General features: G+C 30.1%; 1 protein-coding gene across 4 annotated transcripts in view; it reads left to right on the top strand.

The window, feature by feature from the left end:
* The window catches only part of LOC148237832 (uncharacterized), a 444,404-nt gene that overhangs the window by 315,928 nt on the left and 105,483 nt on the right, over positions 1–22,993 (top strand). For 2 of the 4 annotated variants that reach the window (XM_088205820.1, XM_088205819.1), the window contains one exon: positions 2,019–2,052. The exons of the other annotated variants lie outside the window; for them this stretch is intronic. The gene's annotated coding sequence lies outside the window, so the exon portion shown is untranslated. The remainder of the gene's footprint in view (positions 1–2,018; positions 2,053–22,993) is intronic. 4 annotated transcript variants of the gene reach the window in all.

The following is a 22,993-nucleotide window of genomic DNA, read 5'->3' as shown; positions in this document are numbered from 1 at the left end:
ATATATATGTATTTTGCTATAAAGATGAAAGATTAAAATGCCTGTTTGACAACGAATCAGCTGTAGTATAGAAATAATACTAAAAATATATTCGCTAATTTAAAGGGACGTCTAGAGGTCCTACTTCAATTTAAATCGTCTGTAATATCCAAAGCTCGTAACAAATTGATAGAACGTATACTTTATTGTCTGCGAAACCTGAGCATAGATATTAATTAATCTGTATAATATACCATCTGATCATAATATTTTATACCGATAATAATATTGTACTAGAAACGTGATTTAAATTGCTATTATGTATGTAAATAATATAATATAAAACTATATTTTATCCAAACAGCGATGATCTTTGATCTCACAGTTATTATCATTACTTCTACATTATCTTTAAGTAAAACAGTTTAATCGATAGGGCCAAATTTAAAAAAAGAGCTTTTTATAAATACAAAAAAAGGCTGAAAAAGCATTTTTTTAGCAATAACATAATATATTTTAATAACAACTATTGCGTAAAATGACTTCTTATTTATTAGTAAAGGCGAATTTTTATTTCTAATAAAATTTAAATTTAATTTCTAAGCAAAAAAAAATATTTAATTGAGGATAAATTTATTAAACTATGATTTGAAAGCGTAGCAAAAATAATATGTTTAAAAAATATAGATCTAATTCAATAGCTTTGAGTAAAAGCACCAATGTTACATATAAATTAATATATTTAAACTCATTTTAAGGATCGAATTTAATTTCACTTTATTTTTTTATTTTGCTTTTTAATAAATCTTTTGTTGTGACAGGAGTAAGTCCAATGCGTTACAACGGGGTAAATATGTACCAACTAAATAATTCAGTAAGATATAGCAAATATCTGCAAGTATTATCACGGATGGATAACATATATATTAATAGTTATTAAGAATTATGTGTAATATAATTTATAATATCTAATTGATGTGACTGTAGCTGTAGCTGATTTTTTTAATAATAACACACTTTTTATAGATAAAATTTCGACTGCCACTGCCGGGACTTGAACCCGCAACCTCGGAGTTACTTGGACTACGCTATTCCGTCCTTAAATAATTTTACTGATTTCCATAGTATCACTAATGGGCAGGTTTTTTCACAGATCAATATAGTGATTTAGTCATAAACTTGAAATAAAAATCTGCACTTGAATTTAAAAATATCTTATTTAACATTTATTGTGGATTTCACGACTGAACATACATCTCCAAATTGAAAATCAGTTAATGAACTGAACAGCGCCGACATTTGAAATTAAACCAAAATTGTGACTATTTGAGAATAGGAACCATAACATACTTATATATGCGGTTTTAATTGCTATATAATCACAAAACTTTGAATTTTAGTAATTTTAGGTGTTTTTATAAGACGTAAATAAGTTTATAACTTTATAATAAAAATTATCCTGCACTCTGTTTATTACATCTCTTTTGGAGAGCTCGTTTATTTTTTCCTGTATGTAGCATACAAAAAATAAAATTAATAGTAAACTTTTAAACAAGAATTTTTAAAATACTCTTTACATCGCTACTTTAATTATTTTATCAGATATTGATGCACTAATATATGAAAAATCAACTTTATATTCACAATAAAAGTAAAGTTGTAATCGACTTATTGCCAATAAGAGTTAAAGTATAGAAAAAAAATCTATATGCAGCCCTTAAAATTTTTTTAAGCGGAACCAAGATGTTGGATATCCCTCTTTTATACCATGAAATATAGAACATATGTCTGTTAGTTTAACACTATATGGGAATTCAAATATATGTACGCTCCTCCTGTATATTAAGTCTATCTCATACCTATTAGCGAATAAGTATCGTGTTTCAAGGCGTATAAATGTAATAAATTGAAAGATAGACGAAGCTCTCGTCGCGACTCAAATACATTTCGTACTATATAATCCAAGATCATCTTTGACGACAAAAGACCGCCTTTTCTTTTATGTGAGTTGTATTAAATTAGTGAATTTATTGTTACAGATAACAATTTTGGCTGATTGGTAGCTGGAGCTAGGTGAGTGACTCATTTTCCACTTTGTATACATACAGTCTGTTTTAACGATTCAAATGTATCTTATTTTGTTAAGTTTTATAATTTATCGTAAGCTGTGCTTAAATATAATATAAAACAACAAGAGCCTTTTTTCGGATTGTAAACGAACAATTTGATTAATTAAAATCTAAATTTGGAAATGGTTTGGTTAGAAATTACGATAAATATATTATTGTTTTAGCAAGCTTTCAACATTGGAGTATTATAAAATTAAATAAATTCGATTGTGTGTATAATAATACAAATCTATAATTAAATCATGACCTAAATTAAGGTAAATTAATTAAAATAGTAGGTACTACATTCATGTGTGGGTTTTTGACATGTTTAAATAAACTTACCATAAATACTAAATCAGTAATCGCTTATTTTTATATTATTTTTTAATAATTGACAGGTTTAATGGTCATTACACAAAGAATAATTATATTAATAAATATTTATAAACCAATATGGAACACACCTAAAAAATTTTCTGTAGCTCCTCATAGCTGTCGCAGAAAGCATCAGTGTATTTGGCTGCAGGAGGGTTATTCTCAAGCGCTGACATATTGGCCGCGACGAGCAAGAATAAATACATAAAGAACGCAATCGCGACTCTCTAAGACACTTGACACCGGCCTTAGCAACTTTTAAAAGTTCTTCTTTATATAATGGCTGCGTTAAAATAGCAATGAATTGTAGTTCAACGCTCTTAGTAAAAATACACTAAGTTACAAATACGGATACAACCCGTATCTTTAAAAAATCTAAGTTTTCTTCAACAAATGAAGTACTCGCTTTTCTGATATTTCAGACAAAAACTATTTGAGAGGGTGCTATCAAGTAGCGTATCGCACTGAATTGGAATCGCCGATAAATTATTAAAGCCCCGCATAACGAAAACGAGCCACCTTAACGCCTTATCGCAAACTTGGGCATTATAATTATAATTAAATGGTGACCCATTAAAGTAAACGTTTTAAAAAAATTGTGAAAATAAAACTACAATTATTTTTTTATGTCACTGATTTACTAAAATCCCTTCGAGCTTAATAACAGAAATGTACTTCGTGCCTTTCTTTAAATTTTTTAAGAATACTTCAAATAATGGATCTTAAAATACTTTTCAATAAAAATAGGCGTAGTGATGATTAAAACGCAAATATATAACTACTAAGGAGCGCAATATCTGTGGGACGCAGCTTCTCTGGTAACGCGACATCTGAGAGCTTCAATCACTCTAGAGGCGTCAGTTCCTAGACGGGTGTAAGATCTGATGATTATGCCTCCAGAGTGTCATGTCCATTTGGTGCATCTTTAGGAACTGTATTTGATGACGACGATGAGGGCTATTCTTAGAGTTGTAACTGTCAAAGTTATAAGGACGAAGACTACCCATTTTATTGTCAATTCAAAGCGCTAGTATCTAAAAAAGCTTATAGAGTTCTAGCAAAACTTATGGCAAGCACCTTAAAGACTATGCCAAAAAGTTATATAAAAAGAATTATAAATTAATCCTAAGATAAAATGCTATAGAAATATTTTGCTTTGACATTTTTTAGATCTTAACTAACCTGAAATAACAAAATATACTCTAAATATACATAGTTGACTTTTAATCAATAAAACATTTAATTCTATATTAAAATATATTCTTGAAAAAAATTTTAGATGATAAAATATAAACACGCTTCACAGTGTCGATTTCGTTTTATTAAACATTATGTATATAGATATACCGGCGAAAAAATAAAGGAAAAGCACCGGAAAAGCTATGGAGGCTGATCCTCGCGAATCGAAACCAATAGCTCGTAAAATTTAAATAAAGTCAGCCAGAATCAAAACTATATCGAGGATTCCGGGAAAATAGTATCCGTATAGTATCTCGGCGAAGGGAAAAGTGAAGAAATTGCGTGTCGATCAAAGCGTCTCAGATGAGGTTAAACCCCTGTTGGTTAGACTTGATTGATAGGGAGCGTAGGAGGGTTATAGTATTTGAGGGTTTGGGAGAGGGGGTTTGAGTACGTTACCAGGTAAAAAGGCTGCCGTGTAAAATGAGCGATAAGGCCACTTGATATTTCCAAACTGATGTGTATGAGTGTGCGCCCTGGCAAGGCACTTCAGGCAAACATCGAAAATGGTTCACAGAGAAAAATAGAAGATAATGTTTGTTGCTTTATTTTTTTTATCTGTAGATGAAGTACATTATTTTATGTATATATGTATATATATATATATATATATATATATATATATATATATATATATATATATATATATATATATATATATATATATATATATATATATATATATATATATATATATATATATATATATATATATATATATATATATATATATATATATATATATATATATATATATATATATATATATATATATATATATATATATATATATATATATATATATATATATATATATATATATATATATATATATATATATATATATATATATATATATATATAAAACTCTTAATTTTGCTTATAGTTACTTTCGGGATTCGTAGCCCTAGGGGTGGTTGACCTCGCGGCCAATGAGACTCTTCGGTGAATTTTATTAGATTGTTTATTAAGTTATAATTACAATTTTGACTATGGACGATTAAGGCGTGACCTTTCTCGCGATAAAGGTGTGCAGGTGATGATGTCTCAGGGCTCTGTGGCTGCGTGCGGCGAGTGCCAGGTGTGATCTTCAGGTCTGTCGGTGAGGGCGCGTGGCTGGTTTCTCTGGATGACTGCTGGTAGATCTTGGCTCTCTGGTAGTCAGCGTCGCTCGCTCTGCTATCTGGTGACGTCTCTTGTGGTGCCTCTGATCGTCTCTCAAGTGCCGTGGACCGTCTCGTATCATCTCTTGGGCCGTCTGCCCTCTCTTCGTCAGAGTCCGGGATTATATATTTTAGGGGATGCACGCTAGCTGGCCAATCGCTATTGTGCATCTATCTCCAAGCCAATCGCTGCAGTGGCTTCTTAGAATTCGAGAAATCTGATATGTATTTCGAAAGCGAGTTTTTTTCTTGGCTCCAGACTTTCGAATTCTTCGGAAAGGGTTTGCATTGTGGTGATTGATTGCGTCCTTACCGTTTTGTCACAAAAGAGATTCTCTTAACGACCCGTGTTGTGTGGTTAAAAGAAATCCCTTTTGTTCCATGATGTTTGTCTTATTGTTAATGAATGAACGTTTTTGGTCACGGTCATTAACAATGAGACAATCGCATTTTTAAATGTGCCTATATGTGTGGTCGCCACATTTCTTTCATCAAAATTTATATGGTGATTTTTATTGTTTGCTGAAATTTATTTTTCATCAAAGCATTTTCTATTTTTACTTGTGTAATTCTAAGGTTTGTCTGACCAATTTAAATTTTGGGTATATATAATATTTGATTTTTGTAATTGCTAATACGATTTTCCTGGGACCATTATTTTTGCGGACGCTTTAACCAAAACCTTTAAAATAAATCTAGAACTAAGTCCAGAAGAACGCCCCGTTATTTCATCTTTGTTTATCGATTTATTCGTCTCAAAATTAAAAGCCAAAATTTGTTTTGAACTGTGTATTTTTGACTCATGAAAGATGCTTTGAATATTTACATCTCATTTACCATCCGATTAGTCCAAAGAAAGTATTTTTTTTCTGGGGTTTTTTATGAAGTAAGTACATGATTGAAATAAGTGTGATTGCTTTTCTAGCTACTGATTATTATTTATAACTTTATTACAATCTTACATAATATTTCAAGCATGCGTTTCATATTATAACATACAAATATCTCACAAAAAATGCTCTTGATCACGCCATAATCTATATTCAACGAAATCCACGAAGCGTATAGCGAAATCTAAAAATCCTCACATTGCAAAGTAAAAAACGAACCATACGGATGAAAGGAAAAAAAGCAGCGCGATGCGATAAAGGAATTTTTAAGTCTTCCCTTATTCTTCGCTCCGTCCTTTTATTTTTCATTATTATACCCAAGCAGATAAATATCATATTTTTATAGGGTTCCCGCACGAGGTAAACACTTTCCCCATAATTGAAGCCTCTCGGGCGAATGTGAAGCGGGCCCGTGCCAAAAGGACTATGTTTTTTTACTTCTGTTTGAATAAATTTGAATTAAATTCCGACACAAAGTTTTTTCACACAACAAACATACAGACAAAGGGTTTTAAGGATGCCTCGCAGAGAGCGATAGCTAATTAATAGCGCACTTTGTAATTAGTTGCTAACAACTTTTGGAAACATCGTAAATCCATTAATAAAGGAGCACACAACAGACGCCAATCTATCATACCGGCGTCCCTTCTTAATCGTCTGTCAGACTATTATATACATATATTGAAAAGATATGATAAAAAAGTTTCATAATACACAGCATGTTCTAAAAATATACTCTATATGTTGATATAAATATATATGTATGTATATATACGCTGATGAATTAGGATGATTTTTCTGTTTCATTTGGAGCTTATTTTATACGTAATAAAACTTGTATATTAAAATATATTTAACGACTTACCAAAAACCGCAAATTATCCCAATGTAAAGCAGAATAAAATAAAAATGAAAATAATAAAGACGAAACCTACTTTCTATATTACTTTATAGTTAAAATAATAAATAAGTATAACTAGCGTAGTACTATTATCAAAACAGTGCTGCTTAACTTGACTAAAATCAGATAGTGTATATTAAAATTAATAAACATTTATTTAACAAAAATAAAATAACTATAAAAAGGCTTTTAAATACAGGTTAACATTAATAAGCAGTGCTTTAAGTAATTTTTATATTCGTAAGTGTGAATTGACTAACTTAACTTTGTCTTTCTTAATAAAAATTGTATATTTTTAATATAGCTTTTTAAGCATTTTTTTATAGTAAGTTAAATTTTTAACCATTTATTTATTACAAATTTACATTTACATTACAAAAATAAATAACATGTGTTTGTCTGCCTGTTACACGAACACTTCCCAAACGGTGAAAAGCAGCGACGTGACATTTTCACATATCATTCTGGCTGGTATTTTTAACATTTAAGATTAATAATTATTAATAGACTATATTTTGTGGGTGTTACATGAGGTACGATCTATGGTGATATTTCTAATTGGCGTGCAACATTTTTTTAATTTTTTTTTGAACTGATTAAATGATGGATTATATTTTGTGCGTTCCACAAAAAGTCTTTATTTGCAATAAGGGGTCCACGTATTATCGACTTGCATTTGCAATCACAATCAATTATGTGCATGATCAGTCGCCTGTTAATTTTGGTAGTTATGCACAAATCTTTATAATTATTGCCTGTAATCAGGAGAACATTTTCCAAATTATGCAATAATATGTAATAACAACTTCTTTTTATTTACGACGATGATGTTATAAACGAAATGGTTTGAGTTTAAAACAGAAAGATGTGAATAAAAAATAAGTAGTTGTTTAGTTCCCAATTATTAATCTGTAAAGTACTCTATATTATTTCAAATAAAACACTTATTTAAACTTAAAATATTTAAATTCGTTTTATACCCTAAATTTTGTGAAAAATTTAATATATAGATAAATAGCTTGTGAAATATATCAAAAATAAATTCATTAAAAATATTCACTTGTTTTTGTATATTTACTTTAAAAGCCTTTAGTTTCTATGTTACATGTGTATAAATATTAAGGGAAAATCTTTGCAGACCAATGATTATATATGTTTCCTTTTTACCATTATTTTAGATCGACGCCTTTACTTTTACACACCTTAATTTAAAGCAAAATAAACAAAACGAGTTTCCAGCTGCCATTTTACTAGGCATAGATATCAGGTACATATAAAATTTATTTCAGCTAATTAGAGAATCAGTCTTAAAATCCGCTCCTTTAAATTATCCGTAATCCAAATTGAAAGATCATTGCTTTAACGAGGGTGCGTCCCAGTTATTGTATTACGGTAAATAATAAACAATGTATTTCAAATATCTCTGTAGAAATTTACTTCGCCATTTTGCAGAAGGTGAAACAACCCTCTGGCGCGTTTTAACGCTCGCGTCTCATATATCATTTATACAAATTAATTCACGTTGTAAACGCTGAAAATCTTTATCGCATGGCGTGAAAATCTCTTACACAAAAAAATATATATAATATATTTTATATTCGTTTTAATGAAAACAGAGCATAAAAAGTCACGCCTCTATGTATTATATATATACAGGGTGTTGCGTCAAATTTTCTTTTACAACACCCACATTCCACGCCACGGCATCCCATGAGAGATTGTTTCACTTTATGAAACATAAAAAGTCTCGCATTAGGCTAAAACCCTTACTATAAAGCGATATATGACTTTCGTCGGTCGTTATTTTTACGATAACTGAAATATGCACATTTTTGGCGCGACTGGCGTGCAAATATTTTGGCACCGATTTTCAGACGCGTCTGGCCTTTTTCTTAATTGGAGTTTTATTTATAAAACATGATTTATGATAAGCTTTGACAGATATTAAATGAGATTATTATATGCGATGCGTAGCGTTCAATTCGTCAAAGATATAAATACACCAGCGTTGAATTTTCAATGGATGGTGAAGCAAATATTATGATTAAAATTTTAACATTGATATCCTGAAAAATATCGATTTAAAATAAGGTACACGAGTATATAGTACATAAATGGCGATACTTATAATTTAACTATAGAAACTTACGAGTACTTTTATATTTATTAGTCAGTCATATCGGTTTGCAAAAAAAGTGGTAGAATTATTAATTTTGTAAGGTTGCTTTAAGTGACTAATAAATTGCCAATTTTATTCTGAAATGTTTGTATAATCTATAATGTATGTGTAAAGAGTTGTTATAGGCTATCATTGTATATGTTTAGTCATAATAGACTTTACTAATGGTGAGATTTTCTACATATATCTATATAGATAGTTAAAAATCATGACTTTTTTCATACGCACTTTATTTTATAATGTCTTTTTAATGATAATATTTGTTTTCATGATACCTTTTTTATGATTTTCGTAATATAGTTGAGTAAATCTAATAATACATTCGTTTTTAAGCACATTAAAAATCCAGCTACACAAATAAATAAAACGCCTTTCTGTACTTGCTATAAAAAAATCTCTACTAATCTCTAAAATCGACTAAGAGACGGTGTCGATACGATTTTTGGTTGCGATTTTTGGTTGCGATTTTTGGTTGCGATTTTATAGCCCTTTGTTAGTCGCGATCGCGCTTCATATTCTTGCCCGTTGCGGCCAGGATGTCAGCGCTTGAGAACGCTCCTCTTACACGAACCATCCAGCTGCTCAACCTGTTTGCCAAAACAAGGATATTTTTAGCGATAGCTATGAGGAGCTGAAAAAAAATCTGTAAGTTGGTGTTCATATATTTTAATGTTGCACCATAACTGTTTTTTTTTACTATTATTTTGTAAATATTAAACGGTATAATGGCCGTTTTTACGCATTAAAGAAATCTATTAAATTACAATCATCAGATTTGTAATAATAAAATATTCCATTTTTTATCTGTACATATATTCACAAAAATAAATTTGTAGCAAAAATCTTAAATGCTCACAAATTTTAACATATATTATACGGAATTTAATCGGTTAGATTTGGATCGTTTTCAAAAATACTTGAACGACTGGTCCATAGCACAGCACGAGGCTGCGGGTCCAATCAACTACGAGAGGCGAAATCCGATTAAAGGCGTAGCGGGATAAACGGGATTTGTGCCAACATCCCCCGGGAGGGATCAGGATATCCCGCCTGCCGCGGCCTCCAATATCGGCGATAACTTCAAGATTTCCAGCGCGAAAGCCTCGAATTTGTACGCGGGACCTTCGGCGTATCAACGCGGGCCGCATGAAATATTCAACGCAACGTATCCACGGTTGTATACTGAATCGACAGATGGGGTTAACAAATTTTAAGTAAATGAGTATTTTTCTCATTCAACAACTTTGAGTTTAGGAACAACAGATCATACTAAGATATGTGTAATGGTAAAAACAATCCAAAATCAAAAATATACACATACATGTATATTATTTAAATCTCGGGATTCATCGCGATTGAAACACACTGTTCGATATTTCGGCTGTGATACTTCAGCCACAGTCAATAATATTCAGCAACCGCTTAAATGAAACTCTTTTATGGTTAACTCTGTGTTTTGATAAAAGAAAATAGCACTACGTTTCGCTTGCTGTAAGGATCATGACACAACATACAGCAGTGAAGTCAGCAATGCGATATATCACCATTGTCATGGATTGAGAGATGTTCTTCTTAAGAAAATGACAGCCACGTGACGGACATGTGATGGACCTGCGCGTTTTACTTACAGTGCGAAAAAATACATGTCACCACACAGGAGTTTTAAAGAAGAAAATTTATTAATTTATATACATATATAAGACACGGACTTTTATTAGCTGATCGAGTTTTTCCAGATATGGTATTTGTCAATGTCAAACATGAAAAAATTCTGACTGTTAAATCTCCGGTCGGAATCTAGCAGATCGCTTATCACAGTTCTAAAACTCTTAAGACAAACTATTTTACGACCCTAGAAAAATATGTAAAAATTCAATACCAGTAAAAGGGTGGTGAGAAATCTATATGCACATATAAAATGACCGTCATCATAGTCTAAATCTGTATTCGTGTGTGTGTGCACGGTAGAACGCTTTCTGCGGGTCGTGTTGTATTCAGATGAGTCCGGGTCCGGATACCCTCAGACGGTTATCCTCGCCAGGCGGCCATATTTCTTTATTCACCTCAATCATCCTCGAAGGGCCTTACCCTTTTCGCTCGTCACACGCCACGGCTCACGGATCTGAGGGTTTATGGTAATTTTAAAAATAAATAAGGAATGTTATACGACGCGATTATTGTACGTTCACATAACTGATACGTGCAAAGGTTCACGTCATGTTTTACATTTATTATTATTTATACTTTCTACATTCGCGGTATGAAGAGTTATTGAGTTTGAAATAAAAGTGACATAAGTTTCAGTGAAAAAATCTATGATAAAATCAGAGCAAAATGCTGCAATTTTATAATTGAATCTTAGTGGTAATTCCATTTTTGGCTTCCGCGTGTGATGCCGAATGATACGCAATTAAAGCTATTGAAATAGAATAGATATATTTGAAGAATTACATTTTTGCTATTTATGTATATAAAACATTTTCATTATTTTTGTTGCCACTTGGAAGCATAGGATTTCTGGTAACGTAATACCTGTGATTGCGGTCATTGGGCGAGGTGGTTAGGTTCAAAAGCCTCTAAAGCAGAGGTCGGAAAACTATGTATAGATTTTGCATTTTCAATTTCATTTTAAATTTCAAGGTATGCGCTATAAAGAAACGGCCAATTGTCAAGTTGAGAAGTTGCGAGATATGACCGTATGTGGTGCTCCTATTGCTTCACATTCTGCTTTGATGTTACGCAGTTATATTAAAATGCGATATTTTTTCCTTTTATTACCCTTAAATATTCATATTGTCACTATCAAAGCCAGAAAAGCGCAATCTAATGGACCTTTAATGTCGCGCTTTTAAATGAAACTGAAAATAGGGCTGTAACTGCAGTTATTTGACGAGTATTTCACAAAATAAAACCATTCACCGATGTTAAATAAATAAAGCAGTGTACTATTGTTGCATCTGTATTTTAATATATTAGGATTTCATTGAATACAGTTACTAGATGTATTGAGCACATTGTGAGAAACATCAATAGCCAATTAAATAGCATTGATTACTTATATATAAAAGTTACACTGCAATAAAATCATTTCAATGACAACTAGTGTTTATTTTATTATATATGTCAACCGGCTGTATGTATTTCCTATATATTTTTTGAGCTTTTTTTATAAAAGTTTATTTCAAAAATAGACATAGGTATAAAAGCATACAGATACATTAATTGCACAATATTGGTTCATAACCATTTCCATTGTTGAAAATTGGTTAAGTTACACAATAACATAAAAAATAATAATAAATTATACGTAAGTAGGAGAAAAAATATATTTATAAAAATACACAATACATAAATAAACCTAACCCTGTAGACCTGAAACTAGTGACATTGTAATGAGCGTAACTGCATCAAAGCAATATGTGCTTAAGCATTTTATTTTATTTATTTAAAATTTAAGCTTTGATTTGTCGTAATCACCGATTATTGAGATTAGTGGGAATTTTTTGAGCTTGAACTGCAGTTTAAGCAGCGTTTATCAAATCTTAATGCAAGTGCAGATTACATTTTAAATTTAAAAATTCATTTAATAAGTCAATACAAAACAAAACTCTCTAAAAATGTCTTTCAGGTAATGAATATGTTTAAATAAGTTTATATTTGTACTTGGCAGTACCTATGTAAAAAACATTTTAAAGATGACGTATATAAAATCAAAATTTTATGTCGGCATTAAAAGATGCAATAAATTTGGACAATTAGTAGTGACGAACTTTGAATCACAGTTTTATAAAATGTTATCTCAAAAAAAAGCAGTTACGTTATCTTTAATAAATTTAAAGTTATCATAATTAAAACTTATTATTCGTGACCTGTATTTTGCGCAATTTGCGGTAGATGGCAAAAATTAATATTAAATAAAAAAATATTTTAAGATCCGGTCCTTTACAAATAAAGTTTGCTTACCCTTGCTCTAGAGGCCTAGTCTATGGTCTGAAGTCTTTGAGATTGAGAATTTTAGATTATTTATGGGAAGGGAGGAGGGCAATCAGCCAAGGAGAAGTTTTAGCATAATTTCATCTCTGCCAGTACTATTGTAGCACCAGAGATCTGTAAATTATTGCGCATTGAAGTTTAGGCTCTCTGGTGCTCTTATGGTGGCCCAATCGGTATTGTAGGATCCCCAGCGAAGATCCTGTGTCTTACATCTATCCTCGAGCGTTTCTCAGATTTTGTTTCAGACTGTACTTTTTGGCAGGAGGTTATAAGAAACAGAATTTGAGACATTTAGAATATTTATTGGAGTCATCTCTTATCTCGCCGCCGCAATAGAAATTCTTATTTTTTTTTTTATATTTTGGCCGGCACATTGTTTCTTTTATATATATCTTATAAGCAAAACAGCACAAATCACTCGGTGTTAAGTTAGATTTAAATGCCTTTTGGTCTATTCAAATTGTACAGTAAATGTATATTATTTAGATATTTTATTAAAATGATTTTATTTTTTGGTAATATTTAGATATTTTGATAGTAGTTGTTTGGTGATATTTGTTTTAAATAAACCATAATGTTTTGTGAACCCAGCTTATTTATAACGCACCATAAATTATAAACTTTATTATCTAAAATCACAAAACCTTTACTATCGCCGGATTGGTTGGAGCAAAAATAATCTTAAGCAAGGATCGCTTTATTACAATTTATTGACAAAAGTGACAACTTTTAGCCGCCGCCGCAAAAATAATGCCGTAACTTAAGCCGGTCTTATCGTGAGTATACACGTCTTGTATTATATATATATATAAAGTAAGGAAATTGCACTGTTTCTTTCGCCCAGACAATGTTTCATGAAGCAATTTCAATACTTAAAGCTATTTAACTTTGCAAATCCAACGTTCCAAAGGGTACGTGCAATAGACACAACTTTCGATACGAAAACCATTTGACTTTGTAACTCGCTTCTCGAATTTCGCTTATTTAAACACCATCGTGGCTTAATTTCCGTGTAATTAATTTACGCAGTTAAATAATTAATCGATTTAATAATAGAAGCGATCCGGGTAGTATTTTTTTTAAATTTGATTGTACCTACACAGTAGGCACTGGCAGAAACAATCGCACCAATGAAAGCCCGTTCCGAAGTTTGCTCAGGACAAAGTTTACACTTGGCCCTTAAATCAACAGCGTGATTGAAGCAAAAATCGAACTTCCTTTTAAGGATGTTTACCTTAAATGATTCTATTGACGAATAAATATTTTAACCTTATATTCTTTAAAGCTGTCTTTCACCGTGTAAGTGGGCTGTTTGCACAAGTTAAGTATCAAACACGAAACGTATTTGATAGTTAATTTGTGCAAATTAAATACGAAATACGAAACAACATACACGTTCAACTAACTATTTAAATATTTCCTATTTTGGTAAATATAAGAAGTGTTACAAAAAAATCACAAATATCCAGTACCAAATTGGTAACCTTGAGTTGAAAATTTTCTAACTACATATATGGGTAAATATACTTGATAATGACACTTCTCTCAAATCTCTAATATAAAAACTTTTTATGAAAACTCGTCAGCAAACATCATTAAAAATAACGTAATTCACTTTCTCTGAGAAAAGCAGACATTCGGCTTAAGAATTTTTGTTTCCCGTTCGATATTATTCATAATAAATAGCTCAAATATTTTGCACAATAATTAAAACTGCACAAATCTGCCAGTACAGAAAGTCAGCTGACGGTATAATTAAAAAATATTTTTTATCAACTTCCAAACGATCTTTATGAATCATGTAATTTATATTCGTCGGCCAGCAGTCTCTTTTCAGTTAATTTAAAAAAGGAAAATAAGGTAATGTTTTTTATAAAGTACAAATAATATGTTGTCATATAATTTTGTTTATCATTAATTTTAAAGAAGACTTTATTTTTTTACATAAAAGTATAAATTAATAGATTCATTTACATCTTAAAGTGACAGTTAAGATTTTATAAACAAAATTGTAGTTAAATACAGAGCACTCTTTATTGTTTTCCTCTGAATATAAATTATATTTTTTCAATCATTTTTATTAATAATATTCACTGTTAAATATGTTTTTACATCAAACAAGAATAATAATTTACTATGTTTGTCTTCTGGTACATCTTTACTTTGTTTAGTGTTAAAATGTCAATAAATTGAATGGGAGATTTAAGATACATCTTTTCAATATAACATAAAGTTTATATTAAGTAATTTTAATATTTATTCCATCGATTTCTCTGTATATTCTTACGATGTACCTAAAACAATTACTCATAACCGAAAAACTTTTCTGGATTTCACGAGTATTTTTTCCTTGAATTTACTGTTATTATTTTACCAATACTATGAGACCTTTTTTCTATTCTTTAAAACCATTAGTTTATATTTAACTTACTTTTATAAAGGACATTATTAACGACATTTTCATTTTGAGGAGCTTTAAAGTTATTATAATGCCTTTTACTACCATATTTAAACGAAACTCATTACTTACACTTTCCTCACAAATTAGTTAGTTTGTAGCTCAAATTATATTATGTATATATAAACATAATTAAAAAATTAAAAGCTAATTTAACTTAATTTACATCTTAAATTTTCAAAATAGATATGATAAAGCTCGTAGTTTTCATAATTTACCTGAAAAAAAAAACATTATACAAAAATACGTCGTTATATAAAAAAAAACATTATGTATAATAAAAAAGTTTATATCATATCAACAGCAATGTCTTAAATTGAGACATTATATTTATTATATTATAAATCTAATACAAAAATAAAATTGCTATTACCTATTATTATGATCTTAGGTAGCTATTCAGAATTTATTCGCAAGAATAACCATAAATTTATATAACATTATTTAATACAGAAAAGCAAATATTTGTCTGACTAATACAAATTCCATTTTAGAAATTAGATATTGATCTCAGTACTACACGTAATCTTCCAATTAGGCGAAAGCCTTCATATTGCAAAAGTAAATAATGTTTAAAGTATAAAACAATGAAGCTAATTTATTTCTGAATATTTTCATGCGCTTTTAACCCACTTTTCACTCTTTAGCGCTTTTATGTCAGAGAACGTAAATTTATGCAAAATTTTCCACCGTGCAAACTTTCGCGTTTTGAACGTCTTAATTGCTAACGAGGAACAATTCTACATAGCTATATTTTTATAGAATACAATAAATTATTAAGCAAATATCAATCAAGCTCCAGACAAACGTAATTACGATGTTTTTTAAGTAATTTATAATAATTTACATGCATGTGTTAGAAGTGAAATATACAACCAATGGAAAACACAAAGTAAATAAATATACTTTTAGACAAGTTTTTAAAATTCTTTGCTATTATTATTTTACCTTCGTTAAAAATTTTACAATTATGTTGCCTTTGGTGTACATTGTTCCTTTGCTTATAAACCATATTTAATCAGTTATAACAAGCATTTAAAGGAACATACATGCGCAATATTTATTAAGCAAATATATGCAACACAAAATTGTAATGTAAAACAGTAGGTTATTTAATAACATTGGGCAAAACAAAATCATAAACATCAAATTCGGCATCTTTTTGAACGGTATATGTTTACTTTTTGGGGAAATTCATCAAAGTTTAATATATTATGATTTGTGGTGTATCGAAAGAATTTGTCGTGCGTTGTGTACGCACTGCGGTTACTAAGGTTTTTTCGGGGAAAATTTTGCGGGCGTGGTTTTTGTGGACACGGGGGAAAAATAGGGGATGGATGTCGAGGGGTAATAGTCGTCATATATCCCGGCTGTGGCAATAAAATTGTTGATTTCTGGGGCCCGAAACGGCGCCTGTGTCGCGAAAAGGTTCGCTCGAAATAACTTACACGACCAAACGCCGTTGTGAAAGGCGAGAGACAGAAAGAGGAAAAGAAAGAAGAGCCAAATCGTGTTCGAGCTAAACATTTTTCTAGCATTGCTGTTGTAGATAGGCAAAGAAAGCTGAAATTTCGATTCGAGAGCTGTGTAACGTAGGTGTTTGGGGAACGTGCGGTTTTTGTGAGGTTGTATATACGCAAAAAATAGCAAAATAAATACTGTGTTTTGGTAAGTACGCCTATAATATATCATAATATCGATGACATAAATAAACTATACAAATCTTATACAAGATGGCAAGTATATAAATTTATTATTTTCTTGAACTTTGTATAATCTGATTGGATAGACTGTGTCTACAATCAACAGACTTAGTTTTGAAACATGTCACATCATTACTTTTGCTTCTGAAATGTTTCAAAATAAGCTCATTTCGCTGAAGGGTGATGTTAACTGTCCCCCACATAGCCCCGATTTAACCCCAAAGAACTTTTCTTCTAAGTCCCTTCTAAAAAAGTCTAGTATATTAAAGCTCTACATGATCAATAATAGAATGACAGATACATTGTATAAAATAATTTTTAACGTTAGCTACAATCTATGTGCTGCTAAAATCAATTTTGTGGTGTTCATTAAAGCTATGTGCAGCCAGAACAGAATTACTTATATACTTTTTGACGGCTATTTGGTGTTCTTTTTCTCAATGTGCGATGCGTATATTAGACTGTCCAATATAAACTTCATCGCAATCTGCACACGAGATTCGATACACTCTTTGGGATTCATTTTTTATTTGATCTTTACCATTTCTAAGCATTGAACCAATTTTGTTTTTAGATTGGAAAATAAGTCGGATATTATGTTTCATCAGAGCTCTACCGATCTTTTCCGCCACCCCTCGGATGTATGCAAAAATAAAATTGATTTTAGCTTATTAGTGATTTTAGATATAATGTCAATACGTTTATTTCCGTAACATAAATAATTTTATAATCATGTTTACAATTTAATTAAAAACAGAAATATAAAATATAACGTTGGTGGTTATAATTTAAGTGAAAAAAATTTAAACCTTTTACAATTTAAGTTAAAGAAAAATAAAAATATAAGGGGAAAAAACAATAAATCAAGTGATAATTTGAGTACCTTTTACTTAATATATGGAACCATTTATATGTTGTTTCTATCCTCTAAAGCAAACAATGCTTTGGCATTTCATGCTTGTGTTTAAATTTAGGGTTAATTTTATCGTAGGTACCAACACACGAAATAAGAGGGTTTGTGTAGTTTCGCGAAAAATTTTCTGGTATAAATAAAACACAGTTCTTAAATTGTTGGTATCTGAAATGTGATTTTCATTTTTCTAAATTAGTATAAACAGTTGTATTGTTTATTAGGTGTGAAGCTTAAGTTTGTTTGATCACACCCGGCGGGCTAACAAATTTTCTTTTTTATAGTTAGCGCACTCAGGTCTTACGAGCGCAATGGCCGCAAGCTCTTTAGAGTTAAGTTCCTAAATATATTTATTAAATTTAAATTTGAAATTTAGGTGTAAGCCCAGATATTTAACGCTTGTTTTAGATTTGAGAGGTGGAGACAGAGTTTGTCCACGTATTGTGATTTAATTATCCACTTTTTAAAATATTAATTTAAGATTTTGAAAGATTTTTATAATTTATTCGCGATTGGTTTAAGACCGTTAGGGTATTTTTTTTGATTTCGAGAAAACTTTTTTGAGGCACTCCAGATGAAATTTTACGCAGTATTGAGTGTTTATTATTAAGGCAATCAACATAGCTTTTACCCAAGTGTGAGTATATTAAGCGTAGCAAATAGTCAGTGGTTTTGTATAGTTTATGACTCAAACTGTCATGCTATACTGTATCGAAAACTTTTTTTATATCTGACATGTTTTTTTTTTTTTTAATTTTTTTTTTAATTTTTTTTTTTTTAAATTAGCACCTATGTGCTCCAAAAAATCATAAAGTTTACTTGTTGTAGTGATTTTTGCGATAGGCAAACTCTTAATTAGGGATTCTGAAGTCTCGGGTTTTTTAGATTCCCGGGACTCGAGACCCAAATTTTTAAAATCCCGGGAATTCCCGGGACTCGAGACTTTGATTATTTTTTGTATAATCATCAAAAAAATTATGTTAAAAAATTAACTTATTATTATTAACTTTATTTAACTTATTATTATTAACTTTACTTAATTTATTATTATTAACATTTATTATTTGTGTTATAGGTACGATAGGTGAAAATTTATTGAAACAATTTAAAAACACTTTATTTGATATTTATTTAAATTTAATTTATTACAATTTTTTTAATCGAAATATTTATATCAATATTAAGTTAAAACCTTTACTTTTGTAAGGAAAAATATGTTTATAAAAACACCAAGGCGTTTAATGATGAATCACATAACCTGTTCCTGGTTTTTGTGGCAAATATTCCAGATGTAGAAAAAACTCTCTCGCTTTCTGTAGATGTTGGCTTAATTGTAAGCAATGATTTGAATAAAAGCTCTAGATTCGGAGTTCGCTTGATAGTTGAATCTAATATCTGAAACTTCTTTTTAAAGTTGAATTTTTTATGTCTAGTCTTTGAAATATTTTGGTGGTTTGTGCGACAGAGTTGTGTTGATTTCAAATATTTTTTTTAAAAGTAAATTAAAAATAATTTCGGAAGCTAATAAAGTGGCATCTCGACGACTTAGAGCTTCAACTGCCAGTTTTATAGGAGTGAGTACTTCACAAATATTTTCCAATACGTGAATGTTCGATTCATTCCAAATTTGGCCGATGCCATAAATTAAGCTCGACATCAAATTCGCTCTTTACATATTTTTGTAAAATTGCACTTCGGAAAGTCTCGAGTCCCGGGTTATTAATTTTTAAATTCCCGGGACTCGAGACAACAAAAAATCTTTGAATTCTCGGGAATAAATTCCCGGGTTGTCTCGACACAGAATCCCTACTCTTAATGCATATTCTTATATTCCAAACATTCTTTTAGAAGCATAAATATATATTTTTATAATATTTTACCAATTCACGGTAATAAACTAATAAGGCGATATCAAATCAGAATTGTAGGATCATTATCGGGGTTTTTTATCGGATGAATTTTAGTTTTTTTCCAAATGCTTAGAAAATACTTAGTATTATGTATAATAAAAATATTAAAAAATATTCATACAAAAGTATTATTTATACTGCTATATATATATATAGCTCTTCATAGAAAATAAACAGTAGTGTCATATATTACTATGTTTAATAATATAATTATTATTAACTGGTAAAATGCAATTTATTATATTATTTTATGGACTAATCAACAAATTAAAGTATGGCGTGACTTTTTTTCATATGAAATCAAAATTTTAATCTAAAATATGTATATCGTGACACACAGACACACACTCCATGACCCTTCATAATAACTTTACAAATTGCGCCTTCCGCGGACCGTAAAATCCGAATCGGTTTTAACTTTTGACACGCGCCTTCCGACGCACAGTAAACCAAAACGACGGATTTTTACGATGTTTTAATGTTAGTACTTTGCAAACAGTTACCAAGTTTTGTCTTAAGTTACTTAAGAAAAAAAAACACTTTTTTATAAATAAATTAATAGCGCAATTGCAATGAAAACCGCAGATTTATAAATACATATAGATATACATATACATATATATATGTATATATATTAAACCAATATTGTAAAAAAAATATCAGGAACTTTACAAATTGGTGTACATTGAAAATATATATGATCACGTATTACTTCTGGTATTTTACAAACAATATTGTCATTATTTTGTAATTTTACGAGTCGCATTCTTGTATTTTCCTGTATTTTTCCCCTCTGATTATTGTATGTTTCCAGTTTTGCAGATATATCAATGAAATTGATACTTTTTTTCAATCAAAACTATAAAAATTATCATATTTGAAATAAATACTGTTAATCTACAAAAATATATTTTATTTAGTTTTCAATAAACTAAATAAAAAATCCTAGCATATTAACAATCTTCGCTTGGTTAAAGTCAAGGTTAGAGATTCGATGCCTTGAACTCCTGGAGTTTATTTGATGGAAAATAATCAAACAAAGTGATTTTTTATTTTCTGCGTTTCCGAATTTATATTCATTATCCTCTGTATGGGAGATTTTATTGTCCACTACTTATCGATGGGACGACCAATTACAGAAAAATGGCGAGTTTTTTTAAATGAATTGTCGTTGGCTGCTAAGCAGATTAGAAACACCTACGCGCGTTGTTTTTTCTCAAGGCGGGGAACATGTTGATCCTTTCTGATTTATAGCGCGTACCTTGTGACATAAACTGTTAAAAGGATACCGATTTTTACGTTATGAATTGACGTTATTTATGATTATATAGCATGAGTTAATCCCTTAAATTTTGAATAGCAGAGTAGTACATTTGATGTAGCTATTTGATTAAAAACTACATACTAAAGTTAGTCTTGTCAATCGCTATCCAAGTTGTAAACTGTATATAGTTTAGAGCTCTAAATCACAGACTTTGCCAATGGATTGGATCCATTCATATAGTTGCGTTTCATTACACAAAAATGTGTTGTAACTCAGATTCTTAAAAATAAAATTATATGATTATAGTTCAAGGCCTAAAAATACAAACTTAGCTTAAATTAGAGGCGTAAGCTATTTACCATACGCTTAGATGTGTGACTGCAAAAAAGTTTTAAAGCTACTACTTAAACCTTGAATTATTCAACTTTTTTAGATCCCGTGTCACAAATTTGGGCCATCAGTCCACAGTGCGACATTTGGGCGTAGCTGGTTCAATTTATACGCTCGTAAATAATTTGTGTGCGAGAATGCTGCGCGTATGTACTCTAAAATACTGGTATCTGGCACTTTTGACGCGTCGTCGGTCATTTGCCAAATTAGCGCGAGTCTTTCAGTAAAAAAACGCTTGATCCAAAACAGATTACGTCCCAGCGCAATTCGGCACCGTGTGACATGTGCCATGTGGCAGCCGGGCTTTACAATTTAGAGAGACAGGCGGATCGATCTGTTTAATGTAAGGTTGCATGGTAATTGCACTTTCGGATGTCTCGGTTCGATTCTAAGAAGCTTTCAGCGTTGTCAGACACTTAAGGATGTTGCGAATACAAATAAAATGATAAATAAATACATTGAGTATAAAAATAAACTACTTACTGATGCATAATATATTGCATATATACATATGTTGGAATAAATATTTATATAACCCAAACAATCGTTAAATTCATATTTTTTTAACAGTGATATGTTACTTTTAATTTATTATTTATTTGCTTATAATATAATGATTACGGTATATTGTACATATTTAATAAATTTGATAATTCGTTTTCTTGATTTTAATTATGATTAGAGATTATAAAAAATAACTTATGCGGGTTGTATTTTATACTAATAGTTTGCTTTTTACTCAAAAATAAAACACTAGAAACCTCGTCTTTTTAACAAATATATTTTTTGATAGAGAGCTTTAATTATTGGTATTGCATCCTACATTATATTTAACCACAAGTATATTCTATATATATATATATATATATATATATATATATATATATATATATATATATATATATATATATATATATATATATATATATATATATATATATATATAAATATATATATATATATATATATATATATATATATATATATATATATATATATATATATATATATATATATATATATATATATATATAATATATATCTATATATATATATTATTTTCGCAATTTAAATGTAATTGAAAATATTTTTAAAACTCTTTGCTTTATTCTAATATGAAATCGCTTTAGCAGTATTATTAAAAAGTCTATTTGATTATTTAAGAAAAGTACTACTTTTATCACCACAGTTAAACTCCATTTAATTTGCCTCAGATTCCGAAATGATAACAAGGCTCGAACAATGCGCAGCGGCGATTGAGCGTTAACAAAGGGCTAATAAGCTCCTTGTTTGACGTTTCGGATTGAGTAAGCGAAAAGTCGCCCGTTGTCAGCACAATAAATCCGCGATTACTTCCACCTTTAAATTAATTGCCCTTCCTTTTTGGGCGCCCGGCACAATGGAGAGCGGCCGGCCCTTTTATTTATGGCCCGTTCATACTTGAAATATAACCACGTAGAAAAACGATTCCTGGCGCTTGGAAAATGTGATGCCAAGGCGCAAAACGCTGGAGGCTCAGTAACCCCTT

The sequence above is a fragment of the Plectrocnemia conspersa genome, unplaced genomic scaffold (genome assembly GCF_051122295.1).
Source record: "Plectrocnemia conspersa isolate PC_06_02 unplaced genomic scaffold, ASM5112229v1 ptg000002l, whole genome shotgun sequence".
Taxonomy (NCBI): Eukaryota; Metazoa; Arthropoda; class Insecta; order Trichoptera; family Polycentropodidae; genus Plectrocnemia; species Plectrocnemia conspersa.
The sequence above is the reverse complement of the archived record's forward strand: the minus strand, read 5'-3'. Positions and strand labels throughout refer to the sequence as shown.